This window comes from Periplaneta americana, chromosome 8, assembly GCF_040183065.1.
Source record: "Periplaneta americana isolate PAMFEO1 chromosome 8, P.americana_PAMFEO1_priV1, whole genome shotgun sequence".
Classification (NCBI taxonomy): Eukaryota; Metazoa; Arthropoda; class Insecta; order Blattodea; family Blattidae; genus Periplaneta; species Periplaneta americana.
Window position 1 is genome coordinate 108,716,713 of NC_091124.1, and position 24,630 is coordinate 108,741,342.

Below are 24,630 nucleotides of genomic sequence, written 5' to 3' on the forward strand. Positions count from 1 at the left end.
CATTATAATCCATATGTGAAATCGTCGACCATGACTAATTTATTGATAGTCCGCAAATAATAATGTAAACGTAGTATTCCCTCCAATCATCATGCCTACACTTCTGCATTTCTTTTCCACGTTTCCAAAGAATTTTTATACATTTTTGTATAAAGATGGTAAAAGGCTATTATATTCATGTAAATTGTTAGTGACGAGAAAGCCAGCAGAAAATCTCGTTCTAATTTTAATTTTAGCTGTATAACTATGGTGTAATTGCTTAATATTTTATCCAGTTGTTCATTTTTTGCAGTAGGCCCTGTACCTAGACAATTAATGACACTATCGTATGCCTTTTCTAGGACTAGAAAGAAATGTTGAGTTTGATTTCGTGCAACATTTTGTCCAGTTTTGTACCTAACACAGAAGCTATTATCACTGAATACAAACTGTTTATAACGTAGTTATACTTTCTGTGATTGTTATTAGGGTTAAAATGTAGTCCTTATCTATTATGCGTAATTACAGTTTCAATAGAATACAAACGGTTAATAATTTACTAATTATTATTATTATTATTATTATTATTATTATTATTATTATTATTATTATTATTATTACAGCAAGTATTAATATCTAAGTGTATAACTCTATCCAACTACAATTGCCGTTGATGAAACTAAACAGTAAACAATCATAGTCGAAGGCGGGAGACCGTTATCGCTCTGAATCTTCCAGGGCAGTTGGTGCAGTATGCACAATGATACAGTGAGTGTATCATCACCGGTTGAATTTTATCTGAAGTGAAGTACTACGATACGAAAATTTAAAAATGCAAACTACCGCTCAGTTGTCCAGGAGTCCGATCAGATGGTAAAAAGTAATTAATGGCACAGTGCAATTTTGCACGTAGGAAAAAGAAAGGCACTACTAGTAATTCCACTGAAAAGAGCAATGGAAAGGACGGCTGCAGTGTAGGAAAAAGTGTAAATACAGTGCAAAATGTAGTGAACGACTAACTTATTGGCAAGTAGCAGAGAGTGTCATTTTTTATATCTAATGCTGCACAGGCAGCAGGTGAAATGAGTCTATTGAAGGCAGATAATGTTGACAGTGTTACCTCCGAGTGCTAAAAGAAGGGCACACAATGCTGTAAAGAGCATCACAAAGGAAGACGGTCAGAAGGCCTGCGATGAAGTACGTGAAATAAGAAATGAATACTGGCGAAGAACTGGTACGAGATAATGGAACACACTGTTGAAAGAGTGATAATAAATATAGGTGCTGACAGCGACGATTCGGAGAATGAATGTTTGTTTCGTAAAAGGGATGAAAACGCGCGAGATTAAACTCACATTAGATATACTGTATCTGACTTCACCGATAGCTCGACGGACACAGTCGATGAGATACAGTAGGTATCGCCGGCGAAGGAGTGCAAGCGGTTCGACACGATTAATTTGGAGTAAAAATGTGAACGAATGTTTTTTATTCCATCTGACGCGCGGAATTAATTCAGTGCAGTGTTCCATTTATCATAGCACCAGAGCATGTAATACTTTCTGTCCCGTATCTCAGACCGGCCAATAAGAGCACACATAAACATACACAAGCATCTCCCAAGTGATCGGCAATTGTAGTTGAATCGAGTAATACACTCCAGGACAATAGACGCAGTGTTTAAACACTAATGTGATTTTGTTAGATTCAGCTCTAACTTCTATGGCTTTGGCTCTCAATTCTTTTTCGGATGAATAAGGTGCTCCACCCACGAAAAAGTTTAGCAAAACCTGCTATCAGGGACAGAATTCTGAATATAATGGTAGAGACTATAAAACTCTAAACATGTATTGCACCAGAAAAAATAAATAATTGTTATACCTATATAATTCTGTTATCTGTGCATATTTGTGTTTTATTATAGTATTGTATTGTTTTCCACCAATACTGTATATGCAAAGTTGAAGTGAAATATTTCTACTGTATATGCAGGGTTGAAGTGAAATATTTCACTTCCAAGTGAAATTTTCACCGTTTTATTATAGTATTGTATTGTTGTCCACCAATACTGTATATGCAGGGTTGAAGTGAAACATTTCACTTCCACTCGGTATATATATATATATATATATATATATATATATATATATATATAAGGTAAAGTACCCAAATAAGAGACAGGGCCCTAATAAGAGATACCTTGTTAACTTCTCCGGTATAATTTGCCATCTCTCAACAACTATGGTGAATCAATGTTTGTGCTTCTAAGGCATCGTGTTCTTTGTCTAACCTCAGTTGAAAGTAAGCAACGAAGCTGAGAGCAAGAAAAGTAATTTTTCACATTTTGAACTTTTTATTGTTTTTCGTTGAGGAAGAGAAAAGCAGGTAATGTAAGCTACAACAAATTTATTATTAATTTTATAAAATTGGTAGCAAAATGTTGCATATAATAAGGTAGATTGCTAATAAGGAAGATAATAACTTATGACCTTGGGTAGCTAGTTCATTTTTATTTACTCCGTCCCCTAATAAGAGATACTCAGGGGTCCTATTAAGAGATAGTATCTCTTATTTAGAACCCTTATTTGGTATTATTATGATGCTCAACTTTGAGAGTTTACGAAAAGCGTTAATGCTTCCAGTCATGTCAGTTTGTCTGCCAGCAACTACATAAGAACCATGAAAGATTAATTAAATTATTAATTAAAATTAATTACGAATTAGGTCAATCATTAATTACCCATTGTCCTCAATTATTCATTACAAAAATTACTAATTGAAATGATTGAGTTATCATTGTTACTGACTAAAATTAATTATCCATTGAGATGACAATAATATCAATAGCTAAAGTCAATTAAAATCAGCTAGTCCGACAATATTACCTTACTTAAAAATTAAAATATAAGTGCTTAATTCGTAAAATATTCTCTACACATTTCAAATAAAATCATGTGTAATTATTAAAACTATTAAATTTAATTGTGATTCCTGATTTCGAAAAATTCGTTGCACCTGCGTAAATATCGCCACTACAACCAGTGCCAGCGTTTGTGGCGCGTGTTCTTGAGTAAAAAGCCAGTCAGTGAGCACTTGTTGCCAGTGTAGCTGAGAACGGTAACACCCAACACGTCACGTAAGCAATCTGCCAATCACAGTTGTCAGTCTTGTTGCCCACTGACTGCTTCAAAGGCAAGACACTCGCACTTTGCGTTTCTGGATGTATCCTTGAGTACACTGACCAGTCCACTGACTGGTCAGTGTATTCAAAGGTCTGTGGCATCTGTTGATACTTCGGTTGAGAGTGGTACCACCTCCTAAACAGATGTGACGTAAGCAATCTGCGAATCACAGTTGTCAGCTTTAATGCCCACAGACTACGGAAAATATAAGTTACTCGCTCTCAACGTTCCCATTACTTATTTCACGCGCCAGAAATGGTGACTTTGGTTCTACCACAGTTAGGCCTACAGAAGCAACAACAACAATCACCACCTCAAGAGCCGTAAGCTTCAACGAGTGGGTAGTCGCATGTAAAGTCATCCAGGGCAGGAAAAGGAGCTATCATAATATCAGTTCTGATCAGAAAAAAATGAGAAAGAGTTTAAATAAAGAAAATCAAAGAAAATACGAAGCTCGCAAGAAGTTGTCCGAAAAACAACAAAAATCACAGAAAAACTCAGTCCAAGAAGCACTGCTTGAGTTCGTCCAGTAGTGAAGAATCCGATGTGGAAATGGAATTAATTAACTCTAGTGACTCGGAATATGGAGAAAATTATGATGATGGAGAGTGGTTGTTTTGCACTGAATTTTTTTCAGAGGACACCAGGGCTCAGGGGGAGAAATAGATTCATTGTTCAAAATGTCGTCGTTGGGTACATGAAGACTGCAGCACTGATGATGAACCTTTCGTTTGTCCAACTTGCTCAATTCAGCGAAATAAGAATTGTGTCAATTAAAGGGGTCGGCAAAATAAGTGCAATCAACTTAAAATTAAAATATGGAGATCGAAATTTAATATTCTATCATTTTTCTTTCTCTAGCAAAATATTAACGTTACCAATAGTAGCCTAAATGATATTAGTACATTCATGTCCGATTTGACCGACTTCGTGTTCTTTTCGTAAACCATCTTAATTTCACTTGGAAAAATGCCAAATAAACAACAGAATTTCTGTTGAGAAGAGTTGAGTCACTGTTGCACAGACCTCTTCAATTTTAAAAAGGTCCTGAATTTATTAAAGTATCTACATAACTTCACAATGTTATATATTGCTTCAATTTTCAGTCAAATGATGATAATTTTTGTCCATGTTCAAAAATAAACTTAAATAACACAAGTATCTCTTATTTGGAACCACTTTTCAAAACATAAGTATTTCCCAGTTTTACTTTTTTATAATTTAAGGTAATAATAAAAACTGAATAAAATTTGTATTATCAATTCTAAAAATAGACGAAATGCTGTATGTATTCCACTCATTCAGATTAAAATTGTCTATTCCCATCCTCATTATAAGTAGTTAAGAAAAAGTGTCTCTTATTTGGATACTTTACCTTATATAAAACAGAAATATGCACAACATAACAGAATTATATAGGTATAACAATTATTTATTTTTCTTGGTGCAATACATGTTTAGGGTTTTACAGTCTCTACCATATATATATTAAAGCTACGTCCAACAACTAGAAAAGACATGAAACAAAGAGAAGACTGTGGGTCTCTCAGCTGTGCTGAAGTGTAATCACGGATTTTAGGAGGTGATCAGAACATTGTTTAGAACAGTCTGGCGTACATTTTGAATACTTACTATGAAGAGTGTACGTACATTAACACATACAACATTTCTCAGAAGATGCCATTTTTGTTGCTTTGTGAGTAAACAATAAAAGTTAGAAAAAATGTTTCAGTAAAAGTTGTTTCTGTTTAAAAGTAGTCCAATGGTACCATGACCCATGTTCTCATTTGAAATTTCGAAGTTGACCACAGGTACCCCTACTTTCGGTTTGTTACGGGAAAGGTAGTACCACCAATCGATTCTATACATTGGTTTTGGTTATCAAAATTTTTATGAACAACCATATCTCATAGTTTTCGAGAGAAAAAAGGCTGATACGGGTGGTCTGAAACACCTGGTATATATTAACAAACCACTATCACATAGTTTTCGAGAAAAAAGGCTAATACATGTAGTCCGAAACACCTAGTATATATGTATATTGACTTTTCGAGGGCTGAACCCGGTACGGATCCTTTCATTTAGGCTTGCTTTGGCTCGTTGTGCGTCCTATGTAGGGTAAGGAAAAGTATTTTCGTGATATTTTTAATATTATGCTTGGTTTTTCCCCATTTTGGGAATGATACTATATTTTTATATTTCTATGGTATTATTGTAATAAAATATATAACAGAGACGTGTATTTCCTATTTTTTTTAATTTTAAATATTAATAAAAGAAATAGAATGATAGGGGTATCTAATTTCGTGATAGTGGTAAGGCAATTTCGTGAATGAAAGAAATACATTGTTATATCATATTAGGCCCAATGTATATTTGCATAAATTCACAATAGTGTTTTGAAACACTAAACTATTTGATGACCTCTTATTTATGCAAGCCTATAAATGTATTTAAATGACATAGAATATTTCATCAGTTTTAACAGTTCATAGGATTGTTCATGAAAAAAAAAATCTTCTAGACTACTGTCCTTGAAATATATTTGGGTCAATAATGAACAATACATGAAACAAAGAATAAAATATGAAACATAAACACATTTATGACCGTTATGCAGAGATAGGACTATTTAATTAATTTGAACATTTTACAGGATCTGTTGATGTAAAAATAAGAGATCGTCCGGACAACAGTCTCTAAAATATCTTAGGGCTAATAAAATTAAAAACATTAAACAAAGAACAAAACATGAAACATAAACACATTTACGACTGTTGTGAGTTCTTGGCAGCAAGATTTTTAGGAGCCCTTATTGTGAGATTGTATCTCTGTTTAAAATGAAACCATCATCATTACCTGGCACTTCCGCTATTTGCATTCAAGGAATATTCTCGATCGACACTCCTGGCCATCTGTTGTGCCACTTTCATAATTGGCACCGTCAAGCTAAATCCCAGCTCTTGCATTTGTATAATACGGGGTGGATCGAAAATCAACGCAAAATAATTTTATTCTGCGTTGGTATTGCGGCTGGGATGTTGACATTTCACCGAGATATAGTTTGAAGTTTTCACTACAGACAGAATTTGTTTTGCATGTGTAGCTCCAGCGAGAGAAGCGTGTGCGTGAACTACGTAACAAAGATGGCGCGCATGTTACTATCTTCAATTTGTGAAGAGCAGCGAAGTTTTGTGCGATTTTTTGGGTTAAAGGATATTACTCGAGTGAAATTCACAGGGACATGTGTGGCTGTACGGAGAAGGCTGTATGGACCTTAGCAATATCTCCAGGTGGTGTGCATTATTCTCAGACGGCCGTGAGAACCTTTGTGATTCGCCACGTTCCTGGCGGCCGGTAACAGCTCCAACCCAGCGGAATGTCACAGACATTGAGTTGGCAATTTTGAACGACCGGCGGATCTAACTGCGAACCGAACCATATCTCAACACATTTCATACGGTATGGTGTGCGATATCGGCATGACACATTGAAATTTCATAAAGTTAGTGCCAGCTGAGTGTCTAACCACCTGACAGACGACCACAAGGGCCAGCGAATGATCACATGCTTGGACCACTTAAGGCGTTACGGTGGAGAAGGGCATGACCTTCTGGATGCAATTCTCACTGGTGATGAGTTCTTGGTGTACCACTACATGCCCGAAACAAAGCAGGTCTCGATAGAGTGGAAACATGCTGCTGCTTCAAAGTGACGGAATCTGCAAAGAAAGTGCTTGTGACAGTGTTCTGGGATATGCATGGTGTTTTGTTTGTGCACATTGCTAAACGCAAGACCACTGTGAATGATGCAGTCCTTCGTGACAAACGCCGTAACATTAATGCCTACGATGTCAAACTTCTTCATGGGGAATGTTCGCCCCAATGTTGCGGCTTCTGTTCGTGAGAAAATCAGCACATTTGGTTGGGAGGTGCTCCAGCATCCACCATACAGTCCAGACTTTGCACCGCCGCACTTTCATCTGTTTGGTGCCATAAAGAAATTCCTGGTCGACCATCGCTTTGCGGCCTATGCAGAAATGCAATAAATTGTCCGGAGACGGCCATTCTCCAACCAAACATATTTATATGAACAGGGTATACTGAAACGGGTACCACGATGTGAAAAATGTGTTGAGAAACTTGGCGGCTATGTACAAATGTAAAAAATGTGAGTTCATTTGGTTTTTAAATTTTTGTTTACATGTTAAAGGTTTTTTAAATATTGTGCGTTACTTTCCGATCCAACCTCCTGTAATTAATATACAGCCGTACTTACAAATAAGACGTAAGAGCAAAAAGGCTTCCTAATTTACGAGTCTGATTTCCATTACTATCATTTCTGCTCATGAAATCTTTGAGTGAACTCGTTGGCACATCCATTTTTTTTTTTTTTTAGCTTTATGGCTAGATACTTTCTGCTTCCTCACCATTTTGGCGGCTGCAATAAGTTGATTGCACCGTATTTCCTTTATTTAATTCTTTCTTTTTCTATGTTAGACCTGAAATCAAAATAGGGTAGGTAATTTGTTGATAGGCACTAAGTTAATAAAAAGAAAAATAAATAGAATTGAAGTACGATTTATGGGTGATAATTTTCTTCAAATAAATTTTCCTAACAAAGGTACAGAAACCTTGCTATGGGCCGAAATGATGAGGCTTGTTCGGCCGCCATCACGTTCACGAGAAGAAAGCTAAGAAATCGCATCCATTTCCTAAGCTTTAATTGGCGCCATTAACATCAGTAATATAATCTAAATATATGTACACTTAGAGGAAATCAAGTACTATAGTATAGTATATGCACTGCAACACTACAAACAGTGCAAAAACTACCGAAGTTCTTAAGAAAATATGCAGCGCACGATACAACTTTCTATCATGGCCAGCACAAAAAAACTAAGATGGAATCAATCATGTTTCGCCATCCGTGAAACAATGCAGTATTATTAGCAGATGCCTAGAACTATTTTTTGCAGTAGGCATGTTCTTGAAAGCTTTTGCAAAAATTATCACGAATATACCTATATCAGAAAAATACCTTTCCTTACCCTATGCAATGATTGTCCAAGCTCGACAGAGGCTAGAATGGTATTTCTGAATCCGATGCTGATCGGTGTGCCATCCTATTTCAATCCTGATACCGCCAGATTCCATCCTCGAACGAGTACCTGATAAGTCCCAGTGCCCGGAGACCTAACTCCTCCGTATTTCATTACCGAAAACTCGTGCAGCGCCCAAGATTTCAACCCAGATTGAGATTGTGGAATGATAGAGGAAAACGGGAGTATGTACCTCAGGGGAAAATTTCTATAACATCAGCTTTGCCCTCACAAATTCCATGACGATCTGGTTTGGATCGAATCCGGGAGTGTCATGTGGAAGACAAGCGCTCAAGGGCTTGAGCCTCAGGCGCTGCTAAATTGACGTAAAAGTAATTAACCCAGATATGTCCAAAGTATTTCACTGAATGGTAATTTTTTTGTACAGAGACAAGAATAATGTGACATAACTCCGTAATGAATTCACCGATTATCTTGAAAGGAGTTCCAGAAATATTATATTAATTTATATTATCATAATAAATGCGGAAAATGCAAAATAAATGATTATGTACAAAATTAACAAAAGAGGTCCCACACTGCGATGCATCTATCTGTTTCATCAATATCCAGGCGTGCCGTTCCACCATTTATTTTACCTGAGCATTGCTGGTGGTATTTCTCTACACTCCACTGGTATTCTTCTTTTGAACTCATCAATATCATCAGTAATCACGAGCAGAAAGATCCGGTGACCTTGTAGGCCACTATACAAAGCCTCTTATTCAGAAACAATTCATTCAGATATTGCCGTACAGAAGCAGCATAATGAGGAGGAGCCCCATCTTGCTGACACCAGATGGAATCATTAGGTAAGTCTGGATCCTGGAGGTTTGGGTGAAGAACGGCAAGGGCTGATATTAACTCTTCACGCAAACATTCTAAATACCGGTCCTCATAAGTGTACCTATTATCAAAAAAGTAGAGGTCCACAACTCTGCATCCTAGAATCCCTGCCTATACATTTAGTTTCTGGAGAAATTGCGTGTGAGTTTCTACCATCCAGCGTGGGTTAGTTTCTGACCAGTACCTGTAATTTTGTCTATTCACTTCTCCATTCTGAAAAAAAAAGTGTAGATTCATCAGATAAAATTAAGCTTGATACGAAATAGGGATCTCTATCGCAGAGGTTATACATTGCCTCACAGAATTTCAGTCTTCTGTCTCGTCATCTTAAATTAGCTACTGCAAGGGCTGCATTTTATAAGGATGATATTTATTACGACGGTTGTTCTCGGTACATAAAATGTAGATTGTAATTCAGTAATTGACGAATGTGGATTATGTTTCACTGTTATCAAAATGCCTGGCTCCAATTTTTCACTAGTTGATGATGGTCTACCAGATCATTGGACATCTCCCACATATCCATTTAATTTAATTTGTTTTGTATCCTACTCACAGTAGATTGATAAATAGGAGGTCGATCTAGATGTGTTTCATTGGAAAGTGCACATATTTCATCTTGTGTACATTTCCTGTCATCATATCCAATCATTATTAAAATATCAATTCTCTCACATTCACTTACTAACATAGTTAAATCCTGTTAATTTCTATGAATAAACTGCTTGCATAAAACCAGGAAATACCTTAACACCAGGAAATTCAACTATTTATTTTGTTACCATAGCAACGTTTGCTGTATAAATCAAATGATAGCTTGAGTAACCATGGAGAATGACAAAATCTTTCAGGTTGTATACAGAAGAATACAGGATGTCATTTAAAAATGTTCCTGATGATATCACAGCTCGCACAACAATGATATAAAGAGTAGTTTGTTTTTATGAAAAAGTGTCTTTTAAAATATACTGTTTGACTTGTCCGAGCGTTTATCGAAAAACATTTCCATTTAACTGTAGCAGAAAATATGCGTGACTTTTGAAACACACTGCATGTATTTGACCCGAACAGAAATGTAACATTGTGAAAGTCCATTGCAGAACAAAAAGTTACATTTGTTCAAATAAAATTTCTGCACATTTAAAGGAGAAAACTGAAATTTTTTCATTAATTTATTATTATAATACACTGCTCTCTTTACGTATAAAGGACTGTAGGCTAATGTGGGTTAAGATATTCGTTAGCAGAAGTTATAGGTAAAGAGAACAGGTTGAAGAAATGAGAAAGAAATTGTGATCCCGTATATCCTCTGTAGTAAGAGAGGTTAATTTGTTTCTCTGTAAAACGAGAAAGAACAAACATCTCTTAACGCATAATAACCGGAACTCATATTGTACACCACATACTAACCAATCATAGTATCGTATACTATTTTTTTTTATCTTCTAGTTTGTTTTCAGAAACAACTCATTCGGATACATGATACAAAATGCTACTTCCGTGTGCTATTTCTTTGTAGTTCTATAACATAGGGTAGAAGATTTGCACAAATCGAAGAAATGCCATTTCATATAGAGTTATAACGAGTTAGCTCTGTTGTAGCGTGTCTACCTCCAGACTATCCCGCCGGATTCGATTGTGTAAAATTTCTACTTCGGGACTAGAAGAGGTGGTGGTGCACAACTTCTAATCGCTAGATTGTACGCCAATATGCCTGGGTTAAATCCAAAATCTCTCCGCAGTGCACATGAAGAGCAGGCATATGTCGCTGTTGATAGTGATTCATCCGTCGGACGGGGACGTTAAGCCTGAAGGCCTCCTTGGTGCTATTCGACAGGAGTACGCTATGTGTTGACATCGGGTTTCCCCTTCTCCCTTTCTCATCTTCATCATCCTCATCCATTTCCTACACTACACTTACATGAACACTTACACATATACTCACCTTAGTACACGACATAGACCTAACTCTCCACAGATAGCCTACATATCAGGCACAGCGTGGCCCGCCGAAGTGGTGTGCAACTTGAAAATGGGTCACAGTTCTGCCATCTATCCGCAATATGTGGAATTCGAATCACGCAAGTAAAGTGAGTAGACATTAGATACACATACACACATATTTACTTATTCAAGTCGAACGTAAAACTTCGGTTGTTTTACGTAAGTTATGTACATATAGTAGTATCAGTTATGGGTAGACGTAGTATACATTCTGGTTAATCTTTCTGTTGTATTTCGTGTTGTAAATAAGAATTATGTTGGGGTAACATAATAGCTATATTATAAATGTCTTTCAAATAAGAAACAATTCATTGTGAAGAAAGTATTTTTTTGACCCAATTCGCCTTTATAACTTTCATCATTCAAAATTAGCAGTTTTCTTTAAATGTTGCACACACGTATAAAAGAAGCAGCTGTATTATTCATAATCCGAAAAATGTGTGGTATTTCAATGCTTTTATGGAACTAAAGAAATGTTTACAATTTACCCCATATTTCTGCGAGATTAGAGTACAATTAGTGCGCGTTTTAAATCGTGTGTTTATAACTGTGTAAGTCAAACAGATATGTAGTAGGCTATACCATTCATATGTACAAATTATTAACAACAACTGAATACTCGAAATGGTTGTTATTTTGCTCACATATGGCAGGGAATTACTGAATGAAAGATATAAAACAAGTGTTTACTTACTTCCCGAAAGAAAATCCTAGGATGTATCCTCACCAGTCTGAAATAATTAGCAGAGCTCTGCTGTCTGCTTGCCTCTGAATGTGCTGGAAGAAAAAGAAACTATGTTAGCATATAGGCCTATATCTTCAACAGTAAAGGCGAAAATAACAGAAAGATGTAGCTATAAAATTTAATGTGGTTGAACACTTTCAGACGGTTAGGCAGTGCATCACCCACATTGGGAAAGAAATTAACGATTCACAATTACTTTTATTTTTTATAAAACATGGATTAATAATAATAATAATAATAATAATAATAATAATAATAATAATAATAAATAATAAATAATAATTCACTATCAACAAAGCAAAGAAAATATCTACAATCTCATCATCCTCAAAAGATATCATATCAGAATTGTATACGTTGAAGTACAAATTAGTGAATAAATGGATGAAGAATTACTTAATGAACAAACGGATTGTGCAAATCAAAAAATAATTGAAGATAGAGAGAAATACCGTACATACAGAAAGAAACGAAAGAAAGTCAGATGATAAAGAAAATAGAGATTAATAGAACGAATAACAAAGAAAGGAGAGAAATGAAAGGAAAGAAAGAAATAGAGAATATAACAGCAAGGCGATTATAGTAGAAAAAATGAAACAGAGAAAGAGATAGTCAACAAAATAGAGATAAAAGAAAAAAAAACTTAAGCGAATAAAAGAAGAGAGAGAATGAAAGAAGAAACAGAGGAAGAAAGAGAAAATGAATAGAAGAAATAATAACGAGAATGAAGAAAGGATGAGAGTGAAAGAATGAATTAGAGAAAAAAAGACACATTCAAAAGGGAAAAATGGAAAGGAAGAAAGAGAAAGTCACAGATAGACATTAAGATTGACAAAATCAAAGATAAAGAAAAAGACCTAAAGGAAAAACAAAAGAGAGAGTGGAGAAAGACAGAGAACAGGACCCGAAGGTGAGAATAACGACGTAAATGTAGAGGAAGAGGAAATAAGGACAGAAAGAGTAGAGAAAATGCAACTAGAATTGAAGAGAAAGAGACAGAAAGGGAAGAAAGCCAACGAGAATAAAGGAATGACAGACAGGAACAAAAGAAGGAAGGTAGTAAAAGAAGAAGAAAGATGCTAAGGAAATGAGAGTGATATTAAAAAAATAATATTACAACAGCAAGGAAGGAGGAAAGACAGTCTGATATACAGACGACAGAAAAATATAAAGAATGACAAGAATTGCAATGGAAGAAAGAGAGAAAGAAAGAAAGAAAGAAAGAAAAACAAAATAAGGGAGAAAGACAGAAAGAAAGGAAGGAAAGGAGAAAGAATGAAAGATAGAAATTAAAACAGAAAGACGAAATGAGAGATAAAAGAGAAAATTAGAGAAGAAGGGAAAAGAGAATGAAGAAGAAGAGTAAAGGGTTTCAGAACGAATAAACAAAAAGAATGGAAAGTACGAAAAGGGAAGGATTGAAAATACATTGAAAAAAATAAAAGGAAGTGGAAAAGAAAGGGGAAAAAACGAGAAATAGAGAATGAAATAAAGTAAGATGGAAAAATTGAAACAGACAAAGAAAGGGGAATTGAACTGAAAACGGAAGAATGTACAAGGAAATTGAGAGAAAAACAATGACTAAAGAAAGGAAAAGGACAAGTGAAAGCGAGAATGAAAGTGAAAAGCAAAGAAAGGAGAATGAATGCAAGAATGTGAAAAATAAGTAAATGAACATTTAAAAAAGGCTACCAAAACAAATAAAAGGGTAACAAAAGAAAGGGAAAAACAAATTAAATAAGCTTCCTACAATAAATTTCATTAGTATAGAAAATTGTTAACGATTGTTTAATGTAAAAATTATTTATAGACTTGATTAATGATCACATCAAATATATGTTTGTTCAGAGGTACCAATAACGCAGCCGAACACTTTTATGGTGTAGAAATAGCGAAAACAGGACAGACTGCAGTATAACCTGTACGGTTCCGCTCCATCCCTCTTCCCTCCATTGTCATACGTACACAAAACAGTGAACAAAGTTCGTCCTCTTTCAGTTTTGGAGAAGCAGACTTTGTAAACAATGGAGATAAGCAATATCCCATGGTTGTAGTCCTCCTTAGTAGATTGTGGTGTTTGTGTTTGAAGTTCGATGCTAATGCTAACAAAACTTCACCTCTCAAAGACTCAAACCCCTATTAAAAGAACTTGTTGCGCTTGTAGCTGGTGTTGCTAGATTGAAATTACCTCTCACAGTCCACGCGATACAGCAGTTTATTTCAAGGTGTAATGTGCTCTTTTGTCATAAGTAGAAGAGAAAAAGCTTTCCATCTAAAATATTATATCAAAATCGTTTATATAAACGAAAAGCATAGTTACGGCGACACATCAAAAGCTAAAGAATATTGCAATATTATATCCTTATGTAGAGAGTGCTTTCATGACAATCTTCAGAAGCTAGAACTTGTTTTTAAGAAGGAAAATAGTCCATACATAATAAACAATTTTTTCTACTTAAAGTTGCATTTTATTCATTGTTATTAGTGCGTAAACTGAGCCTTGAAGACATTAGTGCGTAAAAAAGTAGGCCTATGTAAACACTACAGGCACTGCTATTCATTTTCTGCACCGCCAAACAAAATGCAATATTCAATGTACAAACGTCATTCAGTAAGAAATTAATGCATTACTTTGATCCTTCATGATGTAAATATTACACGTAACTGAAATAAGTAACAAATTTAACATTCATATTTACATTTTACTGTATGTCCGTATTATTCTGAAGTTACGAATCTGAAGTAACTTCACTTTTTAACAGACGAATAATGTATGACTCCATGGTCACTTATTTCTTTATCGTTATGAATTCAGCATGTAATTGAGAACCGTGTCCAGAATGCTGTGTTAAAATCAATTATTTACGAACAGAAATATCTGGAAAGAACTAGGCCCATTCACAATGAAAAAGTTAACATTCAACAAGACAACGTAAAAGTTACAGTAACGGTAAGCAGTTGAACATCATTCTCAATGGAAATTTGAGGTTACAATAATGCCATGAAATATATCCGTAAAGGGATGACTGAAATCACGGAGAAGAATCAGATGAAAGTGCAGTCGAATATTTTATGTTCGTATTGTGACTTTTATTCTGCTTTAATCATCACACACTCGACAACAATGTGACTTTATTTTTAATACTTCACCCGACAACAATGGGTATTCCACTCAACTTGGCAGCGGTACCCAAACCTCTTTCGACTCGCGAACCCTTTCCAGAACGATCTGAGTTGGTTGAACCACTGACTTTTAAATATGCATACAGTAGACATGCATAAAATTTAATTCCAAGCAAAAGGTTTAATAACCTTAAATTAACTTAACCCTTAATAGTTAAAACCTATAGTTACTCTAGTTACGGCTTAAACGTTACACAACGGGTAGACCCAGTTGCAATAATAAATAAAAGTTTTCATTGTAATTACTCACCTCTTCCTTGGAATTCAGTGAGAAAGTTGCGCCTGCTTTCCATGCCACAGAGCTTTGAATTCAGGAATCACAGAAGTTAAATAAAGTCTCAAATCACTTTCAGCACAAAGTATGTTTCTGTATTTATTTTTTAAATAGTCACATGAAGAAAACGACTTTTCGCACAAATACGTGGATGAAAAGGGCAATAAAGCCGTTATGGCTTTATTCGCTAACACTGGGAACTCCTTTAAACTCAACCATAAACCAATTAATGACAATTTCTGTAACTGAAAATCAGTGGTAATTTCAAGAAGCTGCTCTTTTTCGTCTACGCTTAATGTGGATTCCAAAATTGTTGACTCTTCGAAGGGATTGCGAATGCAATTGTTATTATTGGACATAGCAGGGAAATATTCTCTGAAGGTTCCTCCAAGTCCCTTCAAAGGTTTTTTAACCATGTTCTTGACATTTTCGTCCGAAGAAAGATGATTTTCTACCAGGAAGTCGTGAAGAGTATCGAAGTATTCGATTTGATTGCTATTGAAACACGTTTCCCAAAAATTAAGTTTTTAAATAAATGATTCGATACGGTCTTGCACAATATAAACGTTATTATTTGACCCCTGCAGAGATAAGTTTAAACTGTTAAAGTATGGAAAATGTCTGCCAAATAAGCTAAAGTCTGAAGCCAGATTTCATCTTCCATGCACATTGCTTGGTGAAAGGCATGGCTGGTTAGAAAAACGTAAAGCTTCGTCTTTAAGCTCATACAGTCTGGAAATTGTTCCACCTCGAGATAGCCACCTAACTTCAGTGTGAGACAATAAACACTTATAAATGCTTCCCATTTCCTCACAAAGCACTGCAAAGATGCGGGAATATGTAGGGCGAGCCTTAATAAAATTAATTATTTTCACTGCATCGTCCAGCACACATTTCAATCCATCGGGCATGCGTTTAGAAACAAGAGTCTGTCTATGACTGCAACAATGTGTCCAAGAAGCTTTCGCCGCTACCGATTTCACTTAGGCAACAAACCCAGCATAAAACCCTGTCATAGATTTCGCACCATCTGAACAAATGCCTACACAGCGAGTTCAGTCTGTTGAATTTTCGCGAAAGTATTCGTCGGTTAACTTAAATATATTTCCTCCCGTAGTTCTCTCTTTTAAGAGTTGCAGAATAATAGCTCCTCTTCTACAGACTCCCCATCAATATAACGGACGAAAAGTAACAAAATGGCTAAATTAACAACATCAGTCGATTCGTCAAGTTGAATCGCAAAAGGACAGGCACGAATTCTTTCCAAAATTTCATTTTCGACACAATTTTCCATGTCTTTAGTCCGGCGGTTGATCGTATTGTCGGACAATGGTACCATATGGACTTTTTGTGAAAGATTCTCCAAACATACACTGTATACTACATCATTTGTACATGGCCGCACTAAATCTTCAGCTATTGAATGAGGTTTTGCAGTTTTAGCAATTCTGTAGCTAACGCTTCAAGAGCATTCTCATTGTCACTGTTTGCAGCGGTTACAAAAGTAGTTAAATAATTTTTCCATTCGTTAGCTTTTCGTTTAAAAAAATCAGCAGTTTTGTTTACGTGGGTGGAGTGTTTAGTTTCTAAATAGCGATTAAATAGAGAAGGTTTCAGACTATATTAGCAAGAATATCACCACAAAGAACTCACTCTGGTCTTGGACAGTCCTTGTCCCCGATATATGAAAATCCAAACCTAATGTAATTATCATCGTACTTTCTTTTCTTTACACACGGTTCACTTTTGTCGGATTGACACACATCACTAGAAGCTGAATGACCTGTTGACACAACACTAACTTGCGATTTTGTGAAACCCTGTTTCCCTTTCAAACTTCCACTTTTCAACCAGTTATCCATTTTAATGATAACGGAAACGATTCTGATACACAACTGAGAACTACTGCATTTGCCACAAGGAAAGAAGAAGTGGGCTACAAAATTAAAAGTTGAAATTCCACATTAACATCTAAAATCAAAGGTCTGACCGCCATGTAACCGTTTCTTATTCGGGTCGCGGTACTGTTGTTAGTATTGTTAGGACAGAAAGAAGCTGGCAGACTAAATTTCCATTGTGACGAAATCAAATGCATTCCTAACGTTGTTACATAACTGTAAATCAGGCATTCGCGGCAAATATTAATTTATTGTGGAAATAATGTGATAATTTCCGATGTTACACATATGTCACAAGGGGCATTATAGGGTTCATTTAATTTTAAATTAATAATAATTATAATAATAATAATGATGATTAATAATAATAATAATAATAATTATTATTATTATTATTACTATTATTATTATGACAGTGCCCCAGAAATGAATGAAACAATAATAGGCCTAACCTCGAAACCCGCCATTACGGAAAAGTTTTGGCGAACCCCTTGAAATATTTTCCGAACCCCCTGGGTCGTCATTGCACTCCACACGACGACAATGACAATGAACGACGTGTGTTATTGAGAACAACAATGTGCTCCTAAATTCAATATATTAATGTTCACAACGCATGTGCAGAACAAAACTGTCATTTTTCAGTTCAAAGTTCGCTTGCCTTTGCTAGTTCTTCTAGCTCACCGCTCAAGTTCACTGCACGTCGAACTCGGGTCTCCGAACTGCATCACATTGGTCTAGGGCCTGTTTCACAATATTTACAATCTTTGTAAATTGTAAACTTTGCTTGTAAATTGTAAACTTCAGTTTCACAATCTTTGTTTTTAATGTTGAACTTTACAAAGGAAATCAAATCTTTGCAAATTAAATTTTGCGCACTTTACAAGTACAGTATTCTGTTTCTCAATAAAGGATTCTTTAATTTCATCAAGGAGAATTGCACCAGTATTCGACATCTACTATTATTCGAGAGAGTTTTAAATAACCGATGAAATATGAAAGAGGGCTTGATGTAGTTTAAAGTTCTGATCACTAAGTACAAAGATGGCCGCTCCTGTAGTCACCTTTGAGATCGAGAGGCGTAAGACTGTTTGGTTGCTGGTAACCTACATTCACGCAAAATGTATGACATTTTATTATTGCATTAATACAAATTTAAATGTTACATTAACACAACATACATTTTACACATAGTTATTTGGCAACGTTATATACTTCTGCATGCAGCTAAATATTGATATGGAGCGTTCAAGTCGTTCAGACAAAAGACCGTCATGTTACTTCACTTAACATCCTCGACGAACATTTGCTGCGTTTATAAGTTAGTGCTCAGAGTACAATTAAGATACAACCCAATAACAGGTGTGTAGTATCATCCTATGTTGCTTCAGTAGACTAGTGTGTTTTGTTTATGTTAAGATTTAATTTGTAGTACGTCCTGGTTCGGCTCAGTGCTTTGTTGAGTTACAAAGTGTAAATATAGATTCCAACTGAAAGCGACTAAACAATTAAATACACAACGAATTAAAATTTTGCGTTTGGCTCTTTTAGGTAATATGAGCTCATGGAAATATAAGATATTAATAATATTCCCATGTCTGCATATAGAAGAAAAGGAAAGAGTTACCTGTTAAGTGTAGGCTAACTGCTTGCTGCAATATATTATGACAGTATTCAGTTACAAACATCACGAAAAAGCATATTTTTGTTAACTTGCTTTTTAATGTTTGAGAAGCTTGTAACAACGATGAATACTCGATAAGAGGTGCCACTTCGCATAGGTTACATAAATATTCTCTATTTCCCAAAGTTGTGCAATTGATACGTTTAAATTTGTGTTATTGTAGCATTGACAGTATTATTAAAATAATGTCTATTTGAGCATTTGTAAGTTACGGTTGGTTGGGAAGAGAAGTCGACAAAGCCCTCAATAATGTAGGTATTCAACGTTCAGAGTTCCATTACTTTTGCAAGTGATTGGAATAGCTACTGTATATTCGAGGCTACGTGTGTAAAATTTGATTGTTCAGTAAAAGATAAAAAATAGTGAAGGTTTTCCCTTGAATGTGCTTTCATTATCGCATAACTAGAATGAGGCGGTGTGGTTGGCATTACACTCTGACCCCTTTTTATCCCCAGTGAAGAGCTGGTACTTTATATGATAGGAGGCTGAGAGGACTCCAGGACCATTCTGAAAGTTCTGTAACGAAAATAGCTCGCCACCATCCTAGATTGAACCCGGAACTTTGCAGTTCGTAGCCAGCTGAGTTACGTGCAGAGCTGCCGGGGCGCCACATAGTTCAGTAAAGGCTTTCCAAACTGAACGGAAATTATGTGCACTTTGAAAGCTAACATTAATTACTAGTCTACATAGATGCTGGAGTGTCTTTACATGTAAGCTGTTTGACGATTATCGTCTGGATACCCAATCCAAACCGAGTTCCTCTATATTTACATAATAAAACTACTGCACTATCTTCGTAATTGCTTCATGCAGATGAATATGCAAAGAGACGCTGGATACAGATTCTATGACATAACGCTCACACCTTGCATAGGACAAGGATATTGAGACTGTCATGTACAGTTGTGAGCCATGAAATTCGCACTAGCAAACACAACCGACCTATTTCCATCTCGTCCAATACCTACAATTTAATTAAAACTAGTATTAGGAAATGATAGGTGGAGCGGAGAAAAATTCAACTCTGCACTCATCATATGGTAAAGCAGAATCCCTGTACGGAAATATACACTTCAGTACATCACAATAATAGTGTTAGAAATCTTTCCACGTGAATAGAAACTATCCAACGGACTAACTCAGTCGGAGGAGGCGCTTGCCTTCTGACTCGGAGTTGCTCTCGGGCGCGGGTTCGATTTCTGCTTGGGCTGATTACCTGGTTGGGTTTTTTCCGAGGTTTTTCAAACCTTAAGACGAATGTCACGTAACCTATTGCCTCGTCTTGCCAAATTTCATATCGCTATCACCAATTTCATCTACACAAAATAACCCAATAGTTAGGCTAATACATCGTAGTTAAATAACCAACTTAAAAATAGAAACTGCTTGAAAAATTAGCCGTTCATATAAGAGCGGTGCTCATTTAAATAATATCTTACATGGAAAAATTCTACTCAATGCTCGATATTTTAATTTTAATTAGATAAAAGTATACAAAAATAATTGGTTTGAACACATCCAACGGATTCTACGATGAAAAATTATCAATCTTGGGGAACAAGACTTCAAGGACGAACATTGAAACCACTACTGGATAACTGAGACAGGAATGGATCAACCATTTGGTCTAAATCCATGAAAAGTTCTATGATGATGATGATGATGATGATACTAAAAATACAATAAATTTTATAGTAGGCTGAATATAAAAATTAAATTTAATAATAGAATCTGTTTATTGCAATTCTACTGGACTTCCGGAAACCAGTTACCCCTCCTCCCTGTCTCTCTTATGTGGTCAGTATTCCTTTCAAAGATGTACATCTGCGACGAAAAGAATAATAACTCCACAGTGTCTAGAATTTACATTCTTCCATCTCTATCTGGTCATTTTCAAAGGACCATCTTGAAGCCGTTTGACGCAAGAGTGCAGAGAAAGTTAAATCCATCTATCAGGTTCAGTTATCCTACAAAACGTATTGCACACAGATGTTTCTTAATTAAAACTACATATTCGGAGAAGAATTTTGAGTCATCCATAAAGAATTGACCTTTTTTAAGTCAATGTTTCGGCTACTTGTTCAGTTTTTAACTCGTGGTTCTTGTAGCACTATACTACGTAAACTTATATTCATTGGCTGTTCAGATCTCTTACAATGGATAAATAACCTGTTATTTTAAGTGGTAATTTTTGTATCATTAAATTGCAAATTTTAAAGCTTGGGATAGGTCAATGTCAGTTAATTTGTTTCTTTCAGGAGATTTTACTGAATTATTCTAACATTTACCTGTCCATTGATTATGTTGCTCTGAATAAGAGGAGAATCCATGTAGCTATATACACGTATTGTGGGTCCCTATCACCACGGCATGGCGCGTCCTAGGTTGCGGGTAGAGGAGACGGCCTCCACATATGGATGGTAGCTGAGAATATATTGAATAAGCAGTCGTAGACAGCCGATAAAGGGGGTGTCCTCCAGCTTGGAGGTTGGGCGAGGGGCTATCAACCCATCACCGTAAAAAACAGCTTGTTACGAAACCACACAATAAGATATTTGGGGCTAAGAGGGATGAAGTTACAGGAGAATGGAGAAAGTTACACAACGCAGAACAACACGCAATACATTCTTCACCTGACATAATTAGGAACATTAAATCCGGACGTTTGACATGGGCAGAACATGTAGCACATATAGGCGAATCCAGAAATGCATAGGCCTATAAAGTGTTTGTTGGGAGGCCGGAAGGAAAAAGACCTTTGAGGAGGTCGTGACGTAGATGGGAGGATAATATTAAAATGGAGGGATATGAGGTGGGATATGATGACAGAGGTTGGATTAATCTTGCACAGAATAGGGACCAATGGCGTGCTTATGTGAGAGCGGCAATGAACCTCCGGGTTCCTTAAAAGCCATAAGTAAGTAAGTAATAAGTTGGCAGGATTTGGAATATTGTGACTTTTAAAATTTGGGATAGGTGAATATCACTTAAATTATTTCTTTCAGAAGATTTTACAGAATTGCACATCGCAGAATCAAGATCACCAGTAGTTCAAGAGACACTGAAGAAGACGAGACATAACGTCGAAACGGGCCGTCTGTCGAAGGTACATACCTTTTTTTAAAATTCTAACACTTTTTAACGTATGACTAAGTAATTTTATGTTTTTAACAAAGTGTTAACGTGAACTTTAATCAATGACAGAATTATTCTTATAATTATCTGTCCTTATGATTATGTTGCTCTGAATATGGAGAGAATCCATTTAGTTACATTATGAATGCATGTGCTAATTCTTAAGAGATAAAATTCTAGTAGATTGTATCTCTTTAATTTTTAAGAGATGAATTTCTAGTAGAATACAGCACTTGGGTGAAACAAATAAACAACTAAACGAATAAATAAATGAATAAATGGTATAAATTACAATATTATATAATAAGTCACAGTAAAAACAAAATTACAGTATTTACACTGAGTACTTAGCACCATGTTTTTTCGGCATGTTGACTGTCTTACACACTCAACAGCGGACCTGAATTGTATGTCTGAGGTTCAATACCACTGACGAAAATATATCGTTGCAGGTTGCTTGGCGCCTTAGGTAACCAAACGCAGGACTCTATTAGTAAGACACAACGATTATTAGCTTCGCAACGCAAGCAATCTCTCACTTCTTCTTAAATACTCTCTGGACGTCAGAATATTGTGACGTAATTCATTGTCATTGCTAATCAAGTGATGTCCATTTTTGACACCGAGCTTAAAAGTTTCGCGTTGAAAGCACTATTTGGAGACATTACAATTCGCAATTACATAAATGGTTTTAAAAGCTACCACTGCTTGTAACAGCAGATCTTTTTGGATAATCGGAAATTAAATATCGATCAACTATTTCTCATTTAGAATCAACAATATTTCTGTTCTGTCCTTAAAACTGATGTCAAAACTATATAATTATCACACTTTTACTGAAATATAAGGCATTCTCAATCTTTGTCAACGCATTTCACTTCCTTTTTCCCAGTATCTACAAACTGTTTTCATATACAGAGAGTTTCTATGCAGACCGGTCCCACCTACCTAACAAAATCTGTTGTCGGGCTGCGAGCTGTCCGTACATGATTCCCTATGCAGACCAGTCCCACTCCATCCCGTACCACTTACATTAGCTTCATCGGGACGGGAATTCCACACTACCGTCATAAGCCGACCGTACATTGCTATATGAAACAGGTCTGCATCAGAGGTAAGAAGTTCGTACCGAAACTGTTAAGTTATGTGAGATTGGACTACATATCTACTGAATGAACTATAGTGACGTAGCTCTTAACCACAACAAACCAGCAAAACAAGCATGTACAGTCGGATGGTAACCAAATTTATCTTTGTGTCAATGTTCCATGGCATTGGAATGAGAAACAAAATGAACAATTATTAACATTATGTAAACAAACAAGAATAGGAAAGTACGGGATCCGGAAATTTCGTCACCGATTTTTCGTCACCCGGTGATTTCGTCACGTATTCAATTTTGCCACTGCAACATTTTGTCACCGATTCACTTTTGTCACTACCATATTTTGTCACCAAATCACTTTTGTCACCACCATATTTTGTCACCAATTTAAATCGTTAGAAATCCATTACAACATATATATATTTCTACCGACTATTAGCCAACAGTAATGGGCGTAGTGACGAATACATTTCCTGATGTTACAGTGGCTGGCTGTCTCTTCCATTTAGGCCAAACATTATGGAGACGAATTCAAACAGAGGGACTATCAGGACAATATCTTGAAGAAGAAAACACCGAAATAAGAATCCAGTTTCATTCCTTGGTTGCAATGACCTTTGTACCAGAGAATGATGTAGTCTACGCCTTCGATATTCTGTAAGAAAATGGTATGGATGAGCTAACCCCAATCTTCGATTACTTTGAGGATATTACGTCATGAGCCATAGACGTGGCAAAGGTAGGCAGCAGACTATGTTCCCTCGAAATACATGGGATTGTTACATTCGTACTAGGGAAAATCTGCCCAGAATAAAAAATACTTGCAAAGCGTGGCATAGACGTCTCAATACTTTAATGGGCAAAGCACATCCCTCCTTTTACCTTGTCCTTCAATTGCTACAGGAGGAGACTGAAAGGATACATCAGAACATTGAGAAATTAGGAGCAGGTCAATCTCCACGTCCTTAGATAACAGAATTGCAAGAATTGTCGATAGGCATGAAGCCTATATAACAGAAGATAATATCCCTGGTTACCTACGTGGTCACAATTTCAGTGGACATTTTGGTTGAAAGTCCACAAAAACAGGATGAATTTATGCAACTTCAGAATCCATATTAATACAGACCATGAAAATGATCATGCTGTGATGGGTTTGGACTCAAAATAAGAACAGCCTAAATATAATTTTCTGTGTTACTTTGGTGGCGAAATTCCCTCAGTAAAAAATGATGACAAAACGTATATGATGACGAAATACCTTAATAACGCGGAGCTCACCTTGCGGAGATCTTGTACATGTCCAAGACAATGACTAAGATGTGGCGCACCCGTTCAGTTCAAATACGCAAAACCTTGCTTATTCCCGCATTTTCAGTCGACGGTCATCCAAGACCATATCGTGGATCTTTTCTACAATTCCTTCACTTGTTGCTGTTACTGGACGTCCTCTGGGGTGGGGGGGGGCTCGTCTTCCACAGTCTCCCGATAGCA

At 36.1% G+C, this 24,630-nt stretch overlaps 1 protein-coding gene across 2 annotated transcripts in view; it reads right to left on the minus strand.

The window, feature by feature from the left end:
- The window catches only part of FMRFaR (FMRFamide Receptor), a 1,501,661-nt gene that overhangs the window by 399,853 nt on the left and 1,077,178 nt on the right, over window positions 1-24,630 (minus strand). For both annotated transcript variants that reach the window (XM_069833399.1, XM_069833396.1), the window contains exon 4: window positions 11,807-11,889. The gene's annotated coding sequence lies outside the window, so the exon portion shown is untranslated. The remainder of the gene's footprint in view (window positions 1-11,806; window positions 11,890-24,630) is intronic.